We start from the raw sequence: 22,466 nt of genomic DNA, 5'->3' as shown, positions 1-22,466 counted from the left end.
ATTGGGCAAAAGTCATAGTCAGTCAGAAGCCAAGCCAAGTTCAATATTCCCAGTAATCTGAACTGAATACAATAGCCGCACATGTGCTTATGTAGGTATGTGTAAATATATTTGCATGCGCATTATTTAGCCTGTCTATGGTTGATACTAAAAACCTAAAACTACATTGAATGGAAAATCGTAGAATTAGTGCACAAATGCTACAGAATTTCTTGTTAGGGCAGAAGTAATGAAAAGTACTTAAGTTCGGTTGGTAGGAAAATTCATATGGGTATGTATGGATATGAACATATGTATAGGCTTATTATTATTACATTACTAGTTTTACAATTATTAATATGCATATTAGGATAGTCCAAAAAAATATCTTTTTATGCTAATTCCAAAATTTGTTCTATGAGTAAAAAATTAGGAACCTATTGTGTTATTTTTATTTTTGGTTTAATATGTTTCCACCAACGTTTTGAAAATTAACATTGAATTCCCAGTGGAAAAATGCTATTTTCCATAAATTTGTTTTTTCAGAGCCCCTGTTAAAATCGTATAATTCATTATTTTTTGTTTTAATAAAGTATAGAATGTCATTTTGTGGAAATTCGCGAGGGAAAATTAAAAGAGGAATTTCAATAACATCGATATTAGGTTAGGTTAGATTGGCCTGGCTGGCTGAAAGCCATAACAGAGACCTATTGGTCCTTAGGGTAGTAGCCCGGTGTGACGGGTTCAAGAAATTGAATTTTTTTTGTTTACATTTTTCGGAAGAAAAACATCTTAAAAATATACTATAAAAATTTCAGACAGAAATTTTAATTATTTTTTAAGTTATAGCTAAAATAAGAGAGCGCGCCATAGTGTGTACGAAAGCGTGTGACACGCCAGCAGCAGCTGCTCTGCTCTGTTGTCGAAACTTTAAACGCGTTTTTCTCAAAACCATGTTTTCGAAATTTCGGGGAATCACTGACTCAAAACTATTCAACCGATTTGGCTAAAAATTTAACCCGTTATTCTAGACACCATATCTAGACCTTTAAAACATTTAATTTTTTAATAATAAACTATTTAATTTAAACAATTTATGAAGAAAAAAAATTAGATTTTGGGAACTTTTTTCACAAGTCCGCCATTTGGTTTTTTTTTTTTTATTTTTATGTATATTTTACGTTCGGGACCTAAAATAAATTCTACAGAACAATAATCTCTTTGAGTTTTTTATTTCAGATGACTTTGGAAGGCTGTGTGTTTCCCCGAACCAACTCATCTTTTTTTTAAGGATTCCACTTTGACATCAAAAATTTTAAACAAATTAATATAAAATTAACTTAAAAAAAAAATTTTTATATAATATACTTCAAAACACCAATAAAAACATGTAAAAACTTTAAAACGAAAAGCATTTTATTTTCTTTTTAAAAAATATTCATGAAACAACGTCGAAATTTCGGTCGTTACACCGGACTACTACCTTAGTGGTACCAAATGTCTGCTTGACCCTTAAGTTTCCTTGTAGGAGGCTTCTTGTAATAAGTCTGCGTCGATTGCGAATCTAAGTTAGCTCTGAAGCTCTAACCTCGAGAGACATTCTAACCTCTCATTTTGTAGAATTCCTAAACATTTCTTTCGGATTCTAGCTAATGCAGGGTAAGAACATAGAAGGTGCTCTAGAGTTTCCCTCTCTTCTAGTTCATTGCAAAATCTGCAGCTATCATTGTTAATAATTCCCATTTTGTATGCGTGTGCCGCTAACTAATTGTGGCCTGTCAGTATACCTACGATAGTTCTGCTTTCCTTTCTAGATAGGGGTAGTACGAAACTGGCGTATTTATCTGCATTCTGTGTACACATGATTTTCGCAGTTTTGCAAGTGGCTAGATTATTCCACCTCCTGACTATCCGTATTTTCATGTCCGCAGCGATGTCATTGTATACCGTACTTAAAGGTTTCAGTATGTCGTTTTCTTGTTCGAATTGTGGGTAAACAGCGCTTTTGGCAATTTCATCTACAATTTCGTTTCCTGCAATGCCCTTATGCCCGGGTACCCAATATATGTGTAACCTGCGGCTAGTTTCGCTACGGCTACGGCCCTGGTCCTAAGAACGTTTTTAGATGAAATTTCATATGTGTTTAATATTGCCGGTTGACTGTCAACGTATATATTTATGTTGGAATTGCTTGGTGTCTTTGCTAGTGTTATTTCTGCAGCTTTACCTACTGCAAAGACTTTTGCTTGAAAAATACTGCAGTCGTCAGGGAGCTTAATTGACCGCTTGATGTATAGCTCTGCGGAATAAATCCCTGCACCTACTCCGTCCATCATTTTCGAGCGGTCAGTAAATATTGGGTTGGCAATTAAGAAATTGCGGATTTCACTCATAGAGGCTTCAGTTGAATTTTTAGGTTTGCAGACGTAGTACAAATGTAATACAAATTTTGTTATTTGATAGTGGGCAATTCAGCTGTCAATATGTAAAAAAAGTTTTTTGATCGGTTGCGTAGTTTTCGTCTGTTGTTCCTTGAAAGATAGAAATTCAAAAGGAGCATTTTCGTTATATTTTACTTTTTGATTTCCGCAAAGGGGAAACCGCATCTCAAGCGCATAAACGGTTATGTGCTGTTTATGGTGACGAAGCCTTAAAAGAACGGCAGTGTCAAAGTTAATTTGCCAAATTTCGTTCTGATAATTTTTCACTCAAAGATGAAAAACGCTCTGATCGCCCAGTTGATGTTGATGACGCCCTAATCAAAGCAATAATCGATTCGGATCGTCACAGTAAAACATGTGAGATTGCAGAGAAACTTCCTATATCACAAATATGCATTGAAAATCACTTCGAACAGCTTGGCTATGTTTAAGAACTCGATACATCGGTTCTTCACGACCTGAAAGAAACGCATTTAACGCAACGCATTAACAGCTGCGATTCGCTAAAGAAACGTAATGAAAATGATCCATTTTTAAAACGACTGATAACTGGTGATGAAAAATGGGCTATTTACAGCAATATCAAGTGGAAAATATCGTGGAACAGGCCAGGCAAACCAACTCACAAGGGCCAAGCAAACCAACTCACCAACAACTGGAAGGGTTTGTTATCAGTTTGATGGGATTAACAAGGAATTGTCTACTATTCTTACCACCCAACCGAACGATCTATTCTGATGTCTACATTGAACAACTAACGAAATTAAACAATGTAGTTGAAGAAAAGCGGTCCGAATTGACAAATCGAAAAAGTATTGTATTCCATCATAACAATGCAAGGCCACACACATCTTTGGTCAATCGGCAAAAATTATTGGAGCTTTGTTGGGATGTTTTGCCACATCCACCATATAGTCCTGACCTTGCACCATCTGATTACTTTTTGTTTCGATCTTTACAAAACTCCTTGAATGGTAAATATTTCAACAATGATGATGATGTCAAATCGTGCCTGATTCAGTTTTTTGCTAATAAAACCAGAAGTTTTATGAACATGGGATTTTGATGTTGCCTGAAAGATGGCAAAGGGTCATTGATCAAAATAGGCAATACATTAAAGAATAAAGTTGTTTAGTTCCATGAAAAAATTGTATTTGATTTTCTAAAAAAAAATCCGTAATTACTTAGTTGCCAACCCAATATTTTAAGCGTTTTGGGGCTATGTTTCATACCTTTTTTCCACCCCTCTTCTCCTATTGTTGTTCGGAATCTCTTCATAAAATTGTATTTCGGAGTCATATAATCCGTATTGGTCCGATAACTCATACCTATTGGGCTATGTTCGAATATTTTACAGGTACATTCATCTGCTGCGTTAAGGCTTGCCTCAGATTTAGCTGCTAGGCCTTCTACCGCAATTCCAATCGGTGGTAGGTTGAGTATTCTTTCAAATGCTGCCGTAGGAGTTGTTTTAATTGCCCCTGTAGTGCAGAGTGCACCAAGACGTTGAATACTTTCCATAGGTGTTTTGAGTATCGTTTTTTCTCAATACAGTCCACCACACTAGACCACCATAGAGTAATACAGGGTGGCTGATGAAAGCCGCTACCAAAAAAAAATTGAATAACTTTTTTTCTTTTTAAGTTATCTGTTCCATTTTTGTTTTAATTTGCAGATTGATCTTTAAAATTTATTAAAATGGATAACTGGGACACGCAAACAAGAATTTGGATAGTCCGCCGCTATCACGCACTGGAGTCCGTAGTTTTGGTACAGAGAGAGTACAGGCGGATGTTTGGCGGCGATCCCCCGAGCAGATGGACCATAATGAGACTGGTGAATAATTTTGCTGAGCAAGGAACAGTCGCAAGAAGGCCTTATCATCGAAACCCACCAGTTCGGACGGAGGAAACGATCGCTGCTGTAGCTGCAGCTATACAAAGCAATCCAAGGGTTTCAACAAGAAGCTTATCTGCTCAACTTGGTGTCAGCCGACAGTCTTTGCAAACAATAATGCACAAAGATTTAGACTTATTTCCCTACAAAATTCAAATGGTTAACAAACTGAATGCAGCAGACTTGCCGATTCGCTTGGAATTTTGCCAGAAGATCCTGCAAATGGTGGAAGAAGACCAAAACATGTTAAACTGCCTTTTCATGTCTGATGAGGCCCATTTCGATTTAAACGGCAATGTGAACAAACAAAATTGTCGAATATGGAGTACTTCTAACCCACAGATACTCCACGAGACGGAATTGCATCCTCTTCGCGTGACAGTGTGGTGTGCGGTTTCTTCACGCTGTATTGTCGGGATTTATTTTTTTTTTGAAGAAAATGGTCACACCGTTACGGTTACTGGAGACCGTTATTTGAAAATGCTGAAAGAATTTTTCTATCCAGAACTACGCCGAAAGAGAATTCCTTTCAACTCTGTGTGGTTTCAACAAGATGGGGCAACGTCTCACATAGCCCAGACTGTTATGACAGAGTTGCGACGAAAATTTCCCAATAAACTGATTTCAAGAAACTCCGAATTTCGTTGGCCCCCCAGGTCGCCTGACCTTACTGCACCTGACTTTTTCTTGTGGGATTTATATAAACAAGAAGTTTATAAAACAAAGCCAACAAATTTGGATGAACTAAAACAATCCATTCGGGCAACAATTGCGGCTATTCCTGTCGCAACTCTCAAAACAGCAATGAATAACTTTTTACTAAGATGCCGCACTTGTGTCAACGAGCATGGGGGGCATTTAAATTCAATTATTTTTAAAACTAGTTAAGCTACATTTAATAAAATTTAATGACCTTCAACTTGAAAAAAAAAATAAATGAATTCCATACACTAAAAAAAAAGTCATTTGAGTTTCTTAATGTAGCAAAATTCATCAGTCACCCTGTATTAGTTTTACTACAGCTGAGTAGTACCAATACATTATTGAAGGAGATAGACCCCATGTAAGAGAAATTAATTTCAATATTCTTCAGCGAAGCTTACGAAATCATACCACCATATTTTCCGGTTGGTGATGGTTAGAACTATATAATTAGTCTTCTAGAAGCTTCTTAGTCTTCTAGAAGTCTTCAAATCTTATTAGCCTTGCCCTTTTTTCCACAAAGTGCTATTTCAAAATATCACTAAACGAATTGTTTAACTCATTTCTAAGTATAAACTAACTTTCTTTCTTTGCAAGCGGTAAGAAATGTTGCATTTGCTACATTAAAGCGAAATAAATAAAGCATAAATTTAAACTATCGGGTCAGTCCATAAGTTCGTCCGTACTTTTATATGAATTGTTAAAATAAAACTTAATTATTTAGCCTTAATCTGTTATTTATAGTGTGTAAGAAGTGCTGTATTGCTGTATTTTTAGATTACTATTACATAAATAAATAAAAATAACTAAATAAATATGTCGTTCCCATTGAAACTGTAGCAGCATGACTAACGCGGATATTGTACGAGCAGCTCATAAATTATTAGGATGAAAACTAGGCACTTTTATGGATAGATGAACAAATTTTCCTTTATAAATTCTTTAGCTCCAGAGAAAGAAGTAAAATATTCCACATTATTACTGAAATCTGCATACGCCTTTATGAATGGGCATTGATATCCTTTTGCAAAAAGCGGATTTAGAACTTTGGCTACTCGAATATTTAAACCCCCTTAGCAATATAATCTTTATTGTGTTATTTAACCGACTGGAATGTAGCAAATGTACATACCTACACGCATGCACATTCAAACACAAGTGCGCCTTTACCCTGCAGGAAAAAGGTAAACTGATATATGGTACTGGAATTTAATAGAAGAAATCATACTAGTTCGTCATTGACTAGAAAGACTTCAAATTGTCTGCAAAATTAGTCCGTGGATCATGACAAATACTAAAAAGAAGATCAGTAATGGATTTCAAACGTAATAGTGTGATTGAATTATATTTGGCTGGAAAATCATAACCAGCGATTGTTCGTGAGCTCGAGCACCTTCAAGTAAATAAAGTTTTCGTTTATCGCACCATTACTCGTTACAATGATACTGGTAGCATCGCGAAACGTCATAGAGGTGGTCATCAAAAGATTGCAACGTCCCGTGAAATGGTTCAAAAAGTGAAGAAGCGATTTGAGCGAAATTCCCGACCCCTGACGAAGTGCCAATCAAATGGCGAATGAACTGAAAATATCTGACCATAGCATCTGCCGCATACTGAATAATGATCTCAAAGTCAAGCCCTAGAAGATTCAAAAGGCGCGTGATCTCACAGCAAAGCAGCAACAAGTCAGACTTGAGAGAGCGAAGGAGTTGCTTCGCTTGGTCAAAAGCGGTCAAGTTCCAAATATTGTGTTTTCTGACGAGAAAATTTTTCAATTTGAGCAATTCGTAAACTCCCAAGACGATAGGCTTTATTTGACCGACCGTTCACACCAGAATTTGAGTCCTCGTTTGACCACCAGGAGGCTGCACCCGGCACAGGTAATGGTTTGGGTCCTTGTAACCACAGATGGGCGCACTCCAATCGTTTTCATCGAGCCTGGTGTCAAGGTAAATGCCCAAGATTATTGGGAAAGTTCTGGAGGTTTCTTTGAAGCCGTGAGCAGACAAACATTTCGGGACTCGGCACCGTCTCACAAAGCTCGAGTGAACCAAAGTGGCTAAAAAACAACGTTTCGAACTTCATAGCATCCACACAATGGCTCTCAAATTCATCAGAGGGGAGTTCGATGGATTATTCTTTTTGGGCCATTTTGGAGAGCAAAGTTCTAACTAAAAGATTCACCAGTCTTGAGGCGCTGAAAAAGACCATTGTCCGCGAGTGGGCCAAAATACCTGCAAATCATATTCGGGCAGTTTTCGATTCGTTTCTGAACCGTCTCAAGGCCATAATCAAGGCAAAAGGTGGTCATATCGAGCAAAAGTTAATTGATTCTTAATTTTGTATTATTTTCACAAATTTTTTACTTTGAATTGAATAAAAGTAATTTTCCAGACTAAATTTATGGCCTTTGTAATTGAACACATCTAGTGTCGGACCCTGAAGATACGAAAGTTTAAGACACATCCGAGAGGCAACAATGCACGGCATTGATCAAAAATCGTATATCCAAGTCTATCAAATAAAGGCAACAACTAATTAAAATTTGCATAAAATTTATTGAATAAGAAGGAGGAATTCATATTGTTACCGTAGGTTAGTTTAAGCTTTCGAACGTAAAAAGATTAATAATTATTTCACACCATTTACATATGAATTGTTTCAACACACTTGCATAACCTTGAGGTATTTACTAGTTATGCCACAACTAAGGTTGCTAAGCTACCTTATTCTCCACTTATTCGCAGAAAAATCCTTGTAACACATAAAACATGAAGCTGAAATTTAACTATCATTATATTTCTGAAGTAAGTACCTTCAACTTCAAATGTTTTTTACTGGGCAGCATAACGTGCTTTGCGTCTCCACCACCACATGTCATTCGGACAAATATCATCAAAAATATATACATCAAAGCTATGAGTTCATAGCAAGAAAGTAATTGGTCCAATTATAAACACCAATACAAAAAATTGAATCTTCATGGGAACGGGATCCTCTTACCCACTAATACCTCAACCTGGATGAATAAATTTTTAGAGTGGTTGCCAAAACTACGCGATGTACACGGATTTCTCTAAGGCCTTTGACAAAATCTCCCATACGATTTTAGGCATTGTCTCGGTTTTCATTCAATTTTTCTTGATTGGATTCGAGATGCAGTACTGTAGTTATCGATGGAGTTTCTTCGAAACAGTTCATTGCCACCGCTTGTGTACCTCGGGGTATTATTTTAAGACCTTTGTTATTTGTTTTGTTTCTTAATGATATCTGTTCGTGTTTTTCCTTTGCTAATTTTTTCTCTATGCGATGATCTAAAAGTTTATGTTGGAATAAGAAATTCCAGAGATTCAGCTGCCCTACAGTCTGAGCTTAATAATTTATTTTCCTGATGCCTTATGAATCGTCTACTTCTGAATATTGAAAAATGTCTTAAAATCACATTTTCTAAGCTTTAAAATCCCCTCTAGCTTTTGTCATATTAATTATACATATCTTGCTTCGCCTGATGTGATAAAATATTTAGGGGTTTTCTTTGAAACAAAACTCAATTTTATCACGCACTTAAATTATGCCGTTTCCAATTCATTTGCTATGCTCGCTTTTGTAAGACGTCGATCTTCGCTCCTCACTGACCCGAAACCATCATTCGAATCTCGCTGTCGATTGGTCAGTCTTTTCCATTTCATGGCAAGACGGCTATAATGCACTAAATCGGGCCGGAGACAACTGAGCCTTTATGTTGTTTTATGAATACCATGTTTTTGCAAACACTCCTTCGAATAAATTTCTTGATTTTTAGTGCCCGTGGTAATAAGCGTTTCGCTTTTCATATCACACTGGCAGATGGTTTGCCAAACTAAATATTTTGTAGGTAACTTGTACAACATTTTTACCTTAAAGGCATCTGCAACTCCTGCACCTTCGTTGCAGTATAAAACTCAGCACCCTGAATCTGCTTAAAGTCTACTTTGACGTATATTATATCGTCCATAACAACACAGCCATATTTGTATATGTATGTCTTGACTGTATAATTTTTGTGCACTTGTTTTAGCACGCTTGTTTTGTTTATCATTTCGCTTGGGCCCTACAATCATTTTATATGATCGTAAACTTGCTTTCTTTGGACGTAATCTTTCGACATGTGGAACTGTTTCGCAGCATCTCGAAGTAAAAGGCAAGGTTTTTTCGAAATAATGACACCATTCTTGGCTTTTGACAGCGACACAATTCCTTTCTTTCTTCCACTTCCGCCGAAAAGGTTCTATTAAACTTTTTAACATATACTATAAGTTAAGGCACTTTTCGGACAACTTAAAGTGGTTAATGTCACTGACAAAACATGACAAATTACCATTTTTCTGTTCTTGATCCTGCAACTTCCCATTTTTGAAGAATACGTAGAAGTTACAAAAATTGAATACGTCAAATTAATAATGACAACAAACACTGTGAATATGTGTATTTTTTTTTACTAACAGTTAGTTTTACGCAAGGCATGAGTAAACACAATCGATTAGTTTTTTCACTTTAAAAATAGTGAATAATTTCTAGATGGTACTTTTTTTGTGTCATCTTTGAAATTTGTCAAGTAGACAGATGTACAGATGAAGGTTGGTGAAAATATTTCAAGAAACTAGTTCTTTGGCAAAAGAACTGGCAAACCAAAAACTAGACGTTCTGTGGAAAATATTGCTGCTATAGCCAAAGTGTTGCTGAACAACATTTAACATCAATATCTCGACGTTCTTAACAATTAGGCATTCATGAATTGACTGTTTGTCGGATTTTGCCTGCAGACGTGCTCATGGAGGACGTAATTTTTGTTGTAATGTAATTTTTTACATATACAGGGTGGCTGATGAATTCTGCTACATTAAGAAACTCAAATAACTTTTTTTTTAGTGTATGGAATTCATTTATTTTTTTTTCAAGTTGAAGGTCATTAAATTTTATTAAATGTAGCTTAACTAGTTTTAAAAATAATTGAATTTAAATGCCCCCCATGCTCGTTGACACAAGTGCGGCATCTTAGTAAAAAGTTGTTCATTGCTGCTTTGAGAGTTGCGACAGGAATAGCCGCAATTGTTGCCCGAATGGATTGTTTTAGTTCATCCAAATTTGTTGGCTTTGTTTTATAAACTTCTTGTTTACCTAAACCCCACAAGAAAAAGTCAGGTGCAGTAAGGTCAGGCGACCTGGGGGGCCAACGAAATTCGGAGTTTCTTGAAATCAGTTTATTGGGAAATTTTCGTCGCAACTCTGTCATAACAGTCTGGGCTATGTGAGACGTTGCCCCATCTTGTTGAAACCACACAGAGTTGAAAAGAATTCTCTTTCGGCGTAGTTCTGGATAGAAAAATTCTTTCAGCATTTTCAAATGACGGTCTCCAGTAACCGTAACAGTGTGACCATTTTCTTCAAAAAAATAAGGCCCGACAATACAGCGTGAAGAAACCGCACACCACACTGTCACGCGAAGAGGATGCAATTCCGTCTCGTGGAGTATCTGTGGGTTAGAAGTACTCCATATTCGACAATTTTGTTTGTTCACATTTCCGTTTAAATCGAAATGGGCCTCATCAGACATGAAAAGGCAGTTTAACATGTTTTGGTCTTCTTCCACCATTTGCAGGATCTTCTGGCAAAATTCCAAGCGAATCGGCAAGTCTGCTGCATTCAGTTTGTTAACCATTTGAATTTTGTAGGGAAATAAGTCTAAATCTTTGTGCATTATTGTTTGCAAAGACTGTCGGCTGACACCAAGTTGAGCAGATAAGCTTCTTGTTGAAACCCTTGGATTGCTTTGTATAGCTGCAGCTACAGCAGCGATCGTTTCCTCCGTCCGAACTGGTGGGTTTCGACGATAAGGCCTTCTTGCGACTGTTCCTTGCTCAGCAAAATTATTCACCAGTCTCATTATGGTCCATCTGCTCGGGGTATCGCCGCCAAACATCCGCCTGTACTCTCTCTGTACCAAAACTACGGACTCCAGTGCGTGATAGCGGCGGACTATCCAAATTCTTGTTTGCGTGTCCCAGTTATCCATTTTAATAAATTTTAAAGATCAATCTGCAAATTAAAACAAAAATGGAACAGATAACTTAAAAAGAAAAAAAGTTATTCAATTTTTTTTTGGTAGCGGCTTTCATCAGCCACCCTGTATTTGTTAAGAGCCGTATTTTTTAAAAAAGCAGTGTAACTTGAAACAATCTAAAAGCTTACATGTTTTGTTTCAAAACAGCTTTCTGGCGCATATTTTGTAAGACCTTTTACAACTGACCTTAAACTAGCCTAGAAGTGATTATTTTAAAAACATATTTCAACAGAATTTTTCTGGTTAGTATGAACTGGTATTTATTTTGCCGGGTAATTGACATTTCATAGAACATCGTCATGTTAATATTATATAAAAAAAGATAAAACACGAATTGGCTCAGCGGCAAAGTGAATTGGTAGTATTTTAGTATTTTTCCCTGCAGGGGACTTTCTAGCAGAAATTTACAAAGTTACATATTACAGGCTCTAAGTATACTTATAGGCGAGTATATGCCCTCATAAATTCTTGGCATCTGCATATGAAGATTTATGGCGTCGACTTCATCAACTTACAGATTTGGCAGCATTAATTACTGTGCAATTATGATTTACTACATGTGTAGTCAGGGCTAAATTGAGCGTTTAAGGCATTGATATTCACAATACATACTTGCATACTTATATCTATGTGCATATGTATGTATACATATATATAGTTAGTGCTTACAAACTTTGTTATGTATTTAAGCAATCTCCTTCTTCAACTTGTGGTGTGCGATTTGATAGGGTGGACTACAGTTTTATGCCGCCGTTTATTTTAGGAGAGTTGTTAATGACAGACATAAATAAGGAGGTTAGACGTTGCCAGCTGAAGCACGACCGCTATAAATGAGGTTAAGTTTCAGACATAGTCAGGCTCATAGCCCATTATGACGCCGCGTCGTATGTCTCCTACTAAAAAGTATTAGATCCGGTTTTTTCAGGATTTACTCCTAGTCTTCCACTACTACACCAAAGTGATTTATTGAGCGATCTTTGTTGAATATCGCACAATGTTGTGAGGTGTTTTGCAAATTACTTTTCCGCCTATATTTTTACATTTCTGGAAAAGATTATTGGTTTCTAGGTTTCAGTGTGTCAACCAGCGAGTGAAGTGTTGTCTTCATTGTTACACTTTTACTGAATGCTTACTGAGAAGGTGATAGCTTATTGCTAATCTTTCCTCTGGTACGCGCACCCAGCAACCGCTCTAACGATTTTAATAAGATGATAGGCTAATCGGTCTGAAGCTCTTTGGTTTCATATGTCTGCTTTTTCCTCCTTTGGAAATTAATGTCACTTTCACCTTAGCCCATTTCTTGGGGATATGATTACGGAACGCTACTTCGAAAATAGACGGGAGTTTAGGTGCAATTATAAACCGCATGGGGGAATTGCAATTCTGAACTATAAAACCAATTCTGCTATCTGTGTTGCAAAGACATCCTGGAAACTGCGCCTGCATTAGTAATTCTAGTATTTCTTCACTATTAGCTCTCCAATTGTCATCATCTATCATGAGATAGCTAGGATTCATAAAACTTTCAGGAGTCTGCTGTATCTGAAGCGCTTTCTAACTTTTGGCAGAAGTCTCTCCAAAACGTCGTCTTTGCTGCCCTTATGACATAACTTAATTTACGATGGCAGTCTTTATATGCGTCCCAACAGTAGGAGCCCCTCGCTTCATTAAATTTCATTCTGCATTCCCTTCTCAAGCGACCGCTATAAGAAACAAATGTTTCTATTAGTTGCTATTTCATGTCTACAGTGGGCATCGAATACCATCTGTACAGGGTCCGGCACTCAAAGTGTAATCAATTGAAAAGATCATAAAATCAGAAAATTACTTTTTTTCAATTCAAAGTAAAAAATGTGTGAAAATACAGTAAGACAAAAGTAAGAGTCAATTTACTTTTGCTTCATATGACCACCATTTGCCTTGACTATGGCCTTGAGACGGTCCAGAAACGAATCGCAAGCTGCCCGAATGTGACTTGTAGGTATTTTGGCCCACTCGCGCACAACGACTTTTTTCAGCGCCTAGAGACTGGTGAATCCCTTAGTTCGGACCTTGCTCTCCAAAATGGCCCAAAGAAAATAATTCATCGGATTAGCGTCTGTTGAATTTGAGAGCTATTGCGTGGACGTTATGAAGTTCCGAACGTTGTTTTTTAGCCATTCTTGGTTCACTCGAACTTCGTGAGACGGTGATGCGTCCTGTTTAAACGTCCATGCTCTGACATTGATATGTTTGTCTGCCTAAGGCTTCAAAGCAACCTCCAGAATACTTTCCCGATAATATTTCGCATTTACCTTGACGCCAGGCTCAATGAAAATGGTGGCCAACCGATGACTCAAATTCTCGTATGAACGGTCAGTCCAATAAACCCTACTGTTTTGGGAATTTACGAATTGCTCAATTTGAAACATTTTCTCTTCAGAAAACAACCAAGCGAAGCGACTCCTTCGCTCTCTCAAGTCTGACTTGTTGCTGCTTTGCTGTGAGATCATGCGTCTTTTGGATCTTCTAAGGCTTGACTTTGAAATCATTTTTCAGTATGCGGCGGATGCTATAGTAATGGTGTGATCAACAAAAACTTTATTAACTTTAAGGTGCTCGAGCTCACGAACTCTCGCTGCTTGTGATTTTCCAGCCAAATATAATGCAATCACACTATTACTTTTGAAATCCATTACTGATTTTCTTTTTTCGCGTTTACTCTCGGTAAAATGTTTCCGCGCGCTTGTAAACAATACTCCGGACTGTCATTTAGTCAAAGGACTGTAGAGCGGTATATAGCTGGTTACACTTTGAGTGCCGGACCCTGTATATCTACCAATAATTAATAATGGTGATATTAGTCGTTGGTATTTAATCTTGTTTTATATTTTATGAATTACGCCAGTCGTTGCTTCTTTACGCTAACCGGCGCCAACACCAAGGAAAGCTAAACTCTTCAACGCTTGATATTTGAAAAACGAGCTTATTTTCTCTCCCTCTATCATCACGAACAGATCGATCGCGTCGTATACTTTTGGTTGTAGAGTTTGTATCCATTCGTATTATTTGGATTACCTAACGGATCCTTTAGATCTTTAATCTACACAAAAAGTCTCTAAAAACCTCATACAGCTCTTGTTCTTCTAATATTCATAATCCGTAGAGGACCATGATTGCATTTCTCCAGTTGTGTACGTACATTTCCTTAAGATATAATTCGCCGTCATCTAAACATATTTTACCTGGGCGCCCTCTCTTTCTTCCTCCAATCGGTGGTTAAATAAAAATTTTCGCAGCATTTCGCTCTTTCAGCATGCGCAGTACGTGCCCAATCCATCTTATCCGTTGGGTTTTGATATTTGGTTGGGTATTACAATTTGTCTTTGAAGAATTTCCTTGATTTCAATGTTGTAGTGAATGCGTTAAGTGCCATATATTGTTTGAACCGCACCACATATTTTCTATGTTACACGCCTTTCGAAGCACATCAACCGATGAATATCATTTTTTAGCGTACATATTTCTGCGCCATATGCAAAGACGGGTTGTATCAATGTTTTGCACATTCTTATTTTCTGTGTTCTGGACAAATCTTTTGACTCAAATAGTTTTATGTTAACATAATGGGTCTTATTTTGGCCTCATACAGTTCATAGTTAAGAAATATGCGATAATCGTCGAAGTAAATACACAAAAGCTCTAAAATCGCGAACTAAAAAGGCGCCTGATTGGATGATGTCATGCGCTATATTTCTGTGTCATACAAAAGAATAAGCACATTGACACCACAATATTGGCTGACAAAATTAATGACCTGCAATATCTCCTTAAAGAAGTCAGCGGAAAAAGTCTGCAATACGGCCTAAGCCCAAAAAACAAAATTCATGGTTGTTTCAAAAAACTCTAAACAAATCACCAAGTCAAACATTTATTTATTTGACAATCCGATCCAAAAAGTATCCCGATTTAAGTACCTAGGATGTTGGCTTAGCGAAATATGGACAAATGGCAGAGAAATTTGCTGTCGGATTGAAGCAGCAAGGGAAGGAAAGTTTTTTCCAATAAAAGCTTGAACATAAAATTACGTCTTCGGCACCTTAAATGTTACGTTTGCTCTGTTTTGTTGCACGGTGTGGAGGCATGGACACTAATGGTTACGAGTCCAGTGTAGAAAGGACTTTTTACCATCAATTGGTACAAACGGGAGATGGGTTGCTGAATTTAAACGTGGTTGTACAAGCCTTGAAGACCGTATACGTCAAGGACGTCCAAAAACAGCAACAGCACCAGAAATCGTAGAAAAAATACAAGAAATCGTATTCAAAAATCGTCAAGTGACTGCAAGAGATTTAGTAGAAGCCCTAGGCATTTCATTGGGCAGTGTAAGCAATATTTTGACTGAAGTATTGGGTTTTAGAAAGCTGTGCGTACAATGGGTATCGCATTGGCTAACAATGGAACAAAAACACATCCGAATGAGACTTTAGAGCGTTTCGAATGGCTTAAGTAAATTTTGTGCGTCGATTTATCACTATGGATGGGACTTGAGTCTATCATTCAGATTCTAAATCAAAACAAGAGGCTTAAAGGGGAAGTGAACTTGCTTCTTAGGCTCCGAAACGAGCTCCTGTCATCAATTTTTGGAGATGCGAAAAGATTACTTGCAAACTGGAAAAACAATAAATTCTGAATATTATTGTAACCTTTTAGATCAACTGAAGGAAAAAAGCGTGAAAAACGACCCAGTTTGCAAAAAAAAAAAATTATTTTTCATCAGGACAAAGCACCGTGTCACAAGAGCATTTTGACAATGGCTGAATTCCAACGAATCTATCAATTTAACAGATTTTGGCTAATTTTATCATAACTTTGTAAACTCCTATGTTAAAATGATTTTGGGCAATAAATGAAATGAAATCATAAAGTGTATTTCATACCATAAACATTTTTTTTTTCTTATCGAACCTCAAAACTTTTTGAACAACCTAGTACATATTTATAATACGTATAAAATACTTTGTAAAAAATTATAAGCTCGCCTTTTGTACTTGCACTTGAAATACTTGTAATATTATATCTTACTTAGCAACTTTGTTAACTGTTATGAGTTATATATAATATGAATTTTAATTTTTTTACATTAATAGGCAATTAGTGATTACGAAAATTATCGAACACCGAATATTTAAGAAAATTAATATTATCTGCCTTCGAAAAAGGCATACTCACAATATTTAATGTGAAATAGATTTTCCTAGTTATACGATATACATATACAGTGGTGGCACAATTTATTCGTACACCCTCCGTAGTACGTAAAGAATTTTAACTTTGCGCAAAATATTTGCTGTGACAATATATTTCTTTTGGGTTCTAATTTCCTATTCCTAATGAATTGTCACAAACAAAACTCCCGTTATTTCAACTCACACGGAAGGGTTCCAAGGAAAGCAGACAGACGTAGCAAAATGCTGCAAAACATTTATTCGTACACTTTGAGCTCATGATATTGTGGCTGCAAAAGTAACCGTAAAAAGCATTTTTACTAATATTGCTTAAAAGGAAATAAGATTAGTTTTTCGTAGTTTTTATCGCTGATTCAGTTTCAGCTGCGCGTAGTATCTCGATTGAAAGTGACAAAATGGGACGAAGTGCGGATTTACCATTAGAAATGCATAAAATTGTACTTGGAAAACAAGTCTCTACGTGAAATCAGCAAAACTATTGGCAAATCGCATTAATACTGGTAAATTGGAAGCTGATCACCTCCAAGCCGGAAGGCGAAGAATATTGAGTCCACGTGAGGAACGCAATATAGTAGCATCAGTCGCGTAGAATCCAAGAATAACCTCCACGATACTATGCCGAAATATTCAAGAGTCTTTGCATAAAAAAGTAAGCCCACAAGCAGTCTGTAATTGGCTGCGTAACGCTGGTTATCATAGCAGAGTGGCACGCCGCAATCCCTACATTTCATATACATATTAACAGAGAGAAGAGATTTCCGTTCGCCAAACGCTACTTAAGTGAGCCAGATTCTTTATGGGGAAACATCATATTCAGTGGTCAGTCGAAATTTAATGTTTCCGGATCAGATGGACCTCCAAAAGTTTGGTGGAAAGAAAATACAAAACTGAATGGAAATAATTGTATTCCTACCGTTAAGCATGGAAGAGGAAATGCCTAACCATTGCATAGCTGCATCTGGAGTAGGTTGGTTTTTATTGATGATAAACATCTGTATTTAAACATTTTGAAGAATAATTTCATGATAGTGCCTTTCAACTTAGACTGGATGCTAAAGAGTTCTTGTTTCAACAAGACAATGACCCAATGATCTTATCTCGTGAAGGAATGACTGCACTGTAAGCAGCGTAAAACTCCACCTCAATCAGTGTATCTGAACCCAATTAAGCATGTCTGGGAGCTTTTGGAAATGAGAATCAGAAAGCACAAAATAACATCAATGGCGTCATTAAAGCCAGCTTAAGTGTTGAGTGGGAGAACACTGCAGCTAATGAAACCAAGGAATTGGCAAAAAGTATGCATCGACGTTTGAAAGCAGTTATTAAAGCTAAAGGCGGCCCAACAACTCCATTTTTCTATTATTTTTTTAATAAAGTATTCTTTATATGGCTATGTACGAATAATATTTTTGCATAAAATTGTGCTTTATTTCATTATTACCTTAAGTTCTCTAAGTCCAGAAATGAATTTGAAAGTTCCTTAAATATAGAATAAAAATGTAATTTTTACGAATATATTAAAATTTTGTTCTGTTGTATAAATCGTGCTAATCGTGCTATCAGGTGTATCTGTTTATAAACTGTGAGTGTACGAATAAATTATGTGAGTACTGTACATATATATATGTTATACGCAACGTATGTAATTTGCAAACGTAATTAGTGCATTGCGCAATGGTTCTCCAATTACGTAGTTATCTAATTAATCAATGAAATCATGCATCCAATTAGTAGCACACGCGCTGCGGGGTAACAGCCGAGCATTTGAACCCAAACATTTGGACTTATGCCTAAAATAACAGATATCACATTAGATTGGTACCCTTGGTTACATTTTGGCAATCACTTGCTAATCAAACTAATTGCAAAACTCTTTATTGAAATATACAGATACGTACATTCTTGTGCATACGTTGTGCATTAAGCACTTGTGGACATATATACATAGCTACTACATAAGTAGGTATGTATGGAGCTCATTATACCAGTTAAGTTAGCCCTCTATTTTACTAAACTTCAAGTGGAAAATTTAGAACCATTGTGTGACTAGTTTACTGGTATACAAATGCAGAAACGGTTTTTAAAGGAAAAGGAAGTAAGTTTTGAAAACTAATTTTGGCCGAGCATTCGGATCAAATAAGCGCCTTTAAGATTAATAACTAAACATTTTCATTTTTTGAGAGTTTAGCATAAATTAAAATAATGATAAGTCTTTTAATACTCAATAGATCAAATATGGTGAAAGTAGATGTCTTTGCATCCTTTTTCTTATAAACACACGACGCACAGAGATACGGGTTCATATATTTTTAGGAAAATATAGAAGGAGTGATTATACGTTAATGCAATTGCAGTTAAGTTGGTCGGTCACTCCCTATGGCTACTTCCCTACATCTAAAGTAAACAGTTTTGTTTGTTTTCTTTGTGCTTCAAAAGAGAAAAAAAACAAGAAAGTTACGCCAGGTACTTTCGCCTTAATTCTTCTTCTTTTTCTCATCCCCTCTATTACGGGACTTTGGTCAATCTTAACAAAGTGCGCTAGTCATTTCTTTCTCGTACTAACCGGCGCCAGTTGGACACACCAAGCCCGGTATAAAGTGTTAGTTTTGTTCGCCGAGAGAGGACTTTACCACTCAATTGCCTGCTTAGTCCAAAGTAACACTTGTTGGCAAGAGAGATTCTCCGTTGGTTTGCAAAGTTGACATTGTTATCGGTGTTAATGCTGGATTCTGGTAAACGAAGTCTCTTATAACCCCGAACACATAACTGTCAACAGTGACATGCGTGCCGATACGCGAGTGTGCCGACTGTTTCTTTGATAACAGGACAAATAATAACAAACTTAATTATTTTGACTGTGCATTTATATTAAAGTTATATATTTACGGTCAACCAAATCTACTCGAAAACTTTTATAATTTTTGCAAACTTATTTGGCACTAGTTAACTAGAAAGCTGCAGGATACAAAGAGAAAAGCAGTGAAGCGGGTAAAGGTCAAAATAAAGGTATTTCCAACATATTTTTTTGTTTAATAAAAAAGTTATTCAAAACTCAAGTTGGATAATTAATTTTGCGCCACCTTGTATAACATATTCATAATAGAATTTTGATATAGAATGTACTTTCCAATACAGAAGTGGGTCAATATCAAGCATAGGATGCATGCATTAAAAATGTATGTCAATAGTGACATCACACCCTTCTGATCCCACCAGATGTACAACATAACCTTTGAAGCGTGAATTTTTTTTTCGCTATTAATGGATGATTAGGGTTATCGTAATATATCCATTTTTCATCGCCAGTGACGATGCGATGAAGAAAATCTTTTCTTTTCTGTCGTTCCTCTCGATATCCCTCTCCCTTAATTGATGTGACACCCAGTTATATGCTTTCTGGACCATTCCCATCGCGTGCAAACGTTTAGCGACGGTTGATCTGTCAAAATCCAACTAAAAAATAAAAATACACGTGTATCGGCGATTTTCCTGTACACGTCACAATTTTTGTTTTTTTTGTATTTTATAACTTTAAACGAGCAATTCTTGTATGCATATCTGTATAGCCACACGATCTCAGGATTAGCTTAACGGATTTGAATGAAATTGGGCACACAGATAGTGTATCACTTTTCTAGACTTTTCACTTAGGTGTTGCCACTGACAGTGTTTCACAGGGTTGCCACCTGTTCGAAAAAAAAAAAAATTGCATGATATATGCCGATGTGGGTATCAAAAGAACGGTATTTCACTCCGCATTACAATATAGATATAAAACCCCGAATTTTTTCATTAATTTTATTATATTAAAATTAAAAATTGTTACATTAAAAATTTTAATGCTTTTGAAGAAACTTAGGCTTTTTATTTTTGCGTTTGTAAGCATTTGTGTCAGTATCGCGACAAATAGACCAACAGTATTCGCCAAGCATATGCCTAATGTCTTGTCCTTTAAAGCGCTTTTCAATAGCTGCAATGTCCTGATGGAACCTTTCGCCATGTTCATCGCTACAAGCTCTTAAATCACCAGGGAAACAATCTAAATGATTGTGAAGGAAATGGATCTTTAGCGACATTAATATGCCCATTTCGCCATATGCCGAAATCATTTCTGCAACAATATTTTTATAATTGTCAGCTCGTTTGTTGCCAAGAAGCTGCTCAATAACGGCAACTGTGCCTTTCCATGCACGTTGTTCGATAGCATTCAATTTTGATGAAAATTCATAACTTGCAACTATTTTTTTTATAGGTATGCGGACCACTGAAAACACCTTAAATTATACACATCATTAAAAAAATAAAGTAACTAAAAGCCTTCGTAAAAAAATACCTGCATGAATCTTTTATAAGTTGTTTAAAAATTTGGAGTTCCTTCAAGTTATGCCGAAAATTTAGAAAAAAAATTCAAGAAAATCTGAGAATTGATAATTTTTTTTTTTTTAATTTTACATAATAAAAACATTTCCACGAGTCTGCCTGCAGAAATTCAGTGCGATTGGATCACGGAAAAAGGGTTAAAAATTGATCCAAAGTTTTTCACACAGGCGGACTACGAGCTCTATATTTTATACATAAAAAAAAAATTATGACGTGTACATGAAAATCGCCGATACACGTGTATTTTTATTTTTTCTCCCCTTTCCGAAAAAGTATATTTGGTTCATAGGACAGAAAAAAAGTTCGTTTTTGTAATGCAGTGTATTTGTTGTAGTTGAGTATCTTCGAATTTGTTCGGTGCCTCTACGCGATCTTTATCACCACTCTTTACAAGTTGTATTTGATGGAGCATGATTACCGTAAATATTGATCAATATACGACACGTGTAAAAGGCATGACTTCCCGCAAATGCTGTTTTTTCAGGACGAGCGTAGACATTTTAGATGTCAGATGAAAAATAAGCTTTACACTCCAAACGAATGTCAACTACTGCGATCGAGGCCTCACATATACACCTTTAAATCACCAGTATATTACTAGAGCGAACACAAAAATAGTCTCAGCAGCGACACCTCTTTTACGAGGGCGGAAACTTATTCCCACACCAATAATTGACGCTTACATTCTTTATGTGGTGTTTGGTCGAGCTCCTCCTCCAACTTGTGCTGTGCGTCTTGATGTTTTCCAAAAATTCAGGGACCTATAGTTTTAAGCCGACTCCGAACGGTATATGGTTTTTATGAGGAGCTTTTACATGGATTTACCACTACCTGCGGAACGACGACCGCTGTGCGTAAATACAATTCTTTTCGGTTTTGTTTTTGTCGGGATAACTAGCAAGTAGAGTACTCAGACATCATTAAGTCTATTGTACTGCACTCGGGTTCCCTTTTTAATTTTCTTTAAATCTACGCGACCTCCGAAGAAATCTGAGTAGATCTTGTGGTGCCAAGGAGCCAAGAGGTGGTCGAAGTTCAGCACATCAGTGTCAAAGACTCATTCTAGCGAAGGCCGAACAGACGCACAGAAAGTTGTCTGACGTCTCATCCTCCTATCCACATGCTGGGCAGAGTGGACTGCTTGAGATGCCTACCTTCTCCAAGTGCTTCGCCCGTAGAAGGTGATCCGTCATCAGCCCAACCAGCTGCCTACAGTCCCATCTGCTCAATGACAGAAGGATCTGCGACAGTCGATCGGACATGACAGACAATATCGGTTTTTTCCATCTGCCTGTGGGCTGAGGTAACCCGTTTGGTAACCGTGGCTTTGATGGCTGCAGAAGAGAGTGGTAGAACGGGCTCCGGGCCAACGCGCTAACCCGACTAGAATTACAGTGAGGCATTTCGAAGAATCAGTTAGGCCCGAATTAGGCAGACCTTACTGAAGCACGCCTCACTATTACCAGGCCCACGTTAGGCAAGGCAAAGATTGGCATGCCAGAACAATACCAAATTTGGTTGTAGTCACGAAAATCTGTGGCAGTGTCTCACTTAGGCATAAATAAAATCACTAACTGATTTGTAGAAGGGCATCCGGAGTATTAGCGAAGTTCGGTTTTTCGAACCTGCGCCTAGTGAGGCAGATGTGTGGCGATACCTTTCGGGACTTGGGCCTAATTTGGCTCCCTATGAGGCGCAAATTTGGAATGCGGTCTGCCTTATTTGCGCCTAATTATCGCC

The sequence above is a fragment of the Anastrepha obliqua genome, chromosome 2, assembly GCF_027943255.1.
Source record: "Anastrepha obliqua isolate idAnaObli1 chromosome 2, idAnaObli1_1.0, whole genome shotgun sequence".
In the NCBI taxonomy this organism is placed as follows: domain Eukaryota; kingdom Metazoa; phylum Arthropoda; class Insecta; order Diptera; family Tephritidae; genus Anastrepha; species Anastrepha obliqua.
The sequence above is the reverse complement of the archived record's forward strand: the minus strand, read 5'-3'. Positions refer to the sequence as shown.